The sequence below is a fragment of the Hipposideros armiger genome, unplaced genomic scaffold (assembly GCF_001890085.2).
Source record: "Hipposideros armiger isolate ML-2016 unplaced genomic scaffold, ASM189008v1 scaffold_180, whole genome shotgun sequence".
Lineage (NCBI taxonomy): Eukaryota > Metazoa > Chordata > Mammalia > Chiroptera > Hipposideridae > Hipposideros > Hipposideros armiger.
In genome coordinates, this window is record NW_017731530.1 from 1,763,329 (window position 1) to 1,767,019 (window position 3,691).

At 37.7% G+C, this 3,691-nt stretch overlaps 1 long non-coding RNA gene across 1 annotated transcript in view; it reads left to right on the forward strand.

The window, feature by feature from the left end:
- Positions 1-2,712, forward strand: part of LOC109388075 (uncharacterized) — an 11,977-nt gene extending 9,265 nt beyond the window's left edge. Inside the window, exon 3 of the long non-coding RNA XR_002125143.1 lies at positions 2,376-2,712. This is a non-coding gene — a long non-coding RNA (uncharacterized LOC109388075). The remainder of the gene's footprint in view (positions 1-2,375) is intronic.
- Positions 2,713-3,691: the final 979 nt, after the last annotated feature.

Sequence of the window (3,691 nt, forward strand, 5' to 3'; positions counted from 1 at the left end):
CTGGGGCTCCAACGTTGACATGCTTTGCTGCCTTGGGAATGGAAGCCTTGAAAAGCACAGTAATAGGACAGATGGAGCCTCGGTCCCTTTCACTGTGGACTCAATATTCAACACCAGGATGAAAATATCGGAACGGGTATGTGGGAAAGAAATAAAATTCCATATTTTTAAAGCCAGTGTTATTTTGGTATTTCATTTATCTGCTGAACTCAATCCTAAACAATATAAGTACAATTTAAATATCCTGGTATTTTTATTAAAATATTTAACAAAACATAGTTTATTTTCCTAGTCCTTAAACAGATAATTTAAAATGTGATTTAATCTTTTTATGATTAATAACCATCACCACAAAGAGCTATGATTATATGTGTGTCATCCAGGAGACCACAACCACCTGCTTATAAGGACTGCTTGAAAGATTGTTTTCCTTGTCAGCTCCATGTCTTCATACTTTTAGTGTGCCTGTTTAGAAGGTAGAACAATTTTCCTTGAAATTGTTCTGCTTCCAGATGGCTACAACATAGAAACCAAGCATATTAAAACTGGTTAGATCAATTCCACCTCTATTTATTAAACACCTACTAATGTGCCAAGCACTGAACTAGATGCCAGATGTACACAGATGAACAAATATAATCCTTTCTCTCAAGTTGTTTAAAATCCATTGTTAATGACATCAAAATATTCTTGGAATGTGAAAGAGGGAGTTATTATTTTGTCTGTTTTAGGGGCAGAGTTGTCAGTAGAAGTGGGAAAGACTTCACAGAAATGATGCCATTGGAACTAGGTCCTGATGTGGGATACCTCCAGAGAAAGAAATGTTGATAAAGTCACTCCACATAGGGACATAACTCAGGAGGGCCATAGTGGAATGAATGTGCATGACATATTGGGGAAGTGACAGAAGGAGTCGGGAACACATGGCTAGAAAGGGAAATTGAATCCACATTTAGAAGTGCCTTAAATGTTTTCTTTAAGTATTTGGTCTTTGTTGGCGATTGGGAGCCATTGAAGTGTGTTGTTTGTTTATTTGTGTGTTTGTAAGCTGAACAAAGATATGACAAGATCTCTAATCTTAGGAAAATAAATCAGACAACACTGAAATATATACTGAATGAGAAAAAGAATAGAAAAAAAGGTAGGAATTTACTACAGAATAGTATATACTGCAATCAGCTCTAGTATAAATGAGAACAGGAACCAAGACATCAGCCAGGAGGTAGGGAGGTGTTTGTAAGATATGTTTTTAAAGAAACAGGAAGTCTTGGCAGTATTGCTTATCTGTGTGGGATGAAGGAAAGGGAGGAGTCAGAGAGTTTCAATGTGGGTAATGATACGTTTAACTGATACAAGATTCTAAAGGAAAATCAATGTTAGGGAAAAACATGATTTTAGCAAATCAGGGCATGAGGAGATAATGCCCAAGAACATCAAGGTTTCATGTTCTGCAGGCATTTATAATTTTCAGTTATCTGCCCCTGAGGGCAAGGACCATGTTTATCGTTTTTTTCTGTTGTATTCTCAACTCTCAATGGTGCCTGCTGCCCAGTAACAAATATATGGTGAGTTAATGACTAAATAATTTAATAGGAAGTTCTAGGGAAGAGATAGGAATTTGGAAGTCAGTAGTATTCGTGTGATCCTTGAGGAGTTGATGAACAATCAAAAACATGAACAGAGGTTAAAAGAGAATTTAGGAACCTTAGGAAATCTTATTTAGGAGTAAAGAGAAGAGCTAGTGAGGGTGTCTCAGAAGGGGCGATCAGATAAAAATGTGTTCTGGAAAACAACATAAGACAGTTTTAAAACTGACACAGTGGTGAATTCTATTAAATGCCACCAAGGAGGGAAGTTTCACAATGACTAATGTCAATGGATTTGGAATTAAGAATGATGGTGATCATTTAGAGAGCAATTTCTGTAGAGGGGTGATTCTCAAACTTCAATAAGTCTAGGATATTTCATTTTAACAAGTTCCCAGGTAATTCTATTATTGCTGGTCCAGGACCATACTTGGAGAACCAGTGTTATATAATATTAGAGAGAGAAAATAACTGGATTATTTGGGGATGAAAGAGAGATAGTTTCCTAAAGAAANAAATAAATAAATAAATAAATAAATAAAATTAAAAAAACAACTATCCTCTGCTACAAACTTTAAAAAAAATGGTAATTTTGGTGGAGACTGTTTTTTGTTGTTATTTTCCAAAAAAATGTTTGCTTCTGGCTGCTCAAATTATTTACTATGTGATTGGAAATATAATTTAACTACAGTAGGATGTGGCACTTGGTGATGTTTCTAGATTAGTTTTCTGAAAATCAATTTGCCATCACTAGTTGCAGCAAACCAACAGGCATCTATCTTTTACCAGGTGAAGGAGAGTTTGTGAAGAACCTTTTCACCAGCAGAAGTAGCGGCAGGGGCAGGGCAGACACTTGGAGAAATAGAGAAGCCTGTAAAGTGTGTTTAAAGGAAAGCAAATCCATTCACATCTTAACTGTTGAGCCCTGGATAATTACTTCAGCATCTGAAATGTGAGTCACATAGGAAATTGATAACTGAGCCCCCCCTATCAAATCATCTGAAAACTACTGGTATGAACAATCACTAAAGCTAAACTTTTGAAGAAAAATTCAACAATAACTCTGAATTGATCTTTCGAGAACTTGGTCAGATCAGTAAAGAGTGACCATCGATTCAAATGAGAGTGGGTGGGGTCTAAACTGCTTTTCCCGTGTCTATGTGTATGTCTGTTTGTGCCTGTGTGTTGAGGAAGGGGAAACATTGCAGTGGTGCCATTTAGGTGATGGAGGTTTTCAAAGCCAGGTGAGAGTTTTCTATAGTTTATGCAGTTTGGATCAGGATCCAGAATGGTGTTGAGGATAAGATAGGAGTGGAAGCAAATGCGGGGGGTGAAATGGCCCATGCAACCCAGGTATACAGGACCCGTCCCATGAACATTGGAGTCCATGCACAGAGAGGCCTATCAGATTTCTGAAGTACCCACAGTGGGTTTAGAGCTCTGGTTAGGAATGGTTCTGGAGCCTCCTCAAGGTGGTCAGAGATGTGGGCTGATGGCATTAGTGCCAGTATCTGAGAGTAGTGAAGGGCCAACGCAGTCAATGCTAGGCCAGAAGTCAGGAACCCCAAGTTTTGGTCCCAGTGCATCCCTTAGATTGATGCAGACTAGTGCTTCTCAAATGCTCCATAAAAGACTATTTTCAAAAGTTGCCAGTCCATTTTGGACTCACACATGATCCTGGTATTGTGCCACATGTGACTTCTCAAGTGAATTAGATGACAGCTGAGCTGGTCTACACTCAGTTCAATGAGATGAGTATATTGATCATGGGCTTACATGTCACAGAAAAATCAAACTACTATAAGTTTTTAAGTGTTCTCAATTTTTGATCTTATCTCTTTATGATCTTATCTCTATAAGCAGCTTACGGACTGTCACTAGAGTAGATATTCTCAAAGTTGTTTCCTAATTTGAACTTTATAAATGCCGATGTGAGAGGGGCACTAATCTTTCAAATATGGTGATGCTGCCTTTATGGGTCATTGTTGGAAAATGAAATTGTGAAACTGCATATTGCTTCAGAAAAAAAGAAGCTTAAAATACTGGTTAAGAAGACGCTGGTTGTCTTGCAACTTTCATTTCTCCTTCTTTCTTAGTACTAGAAC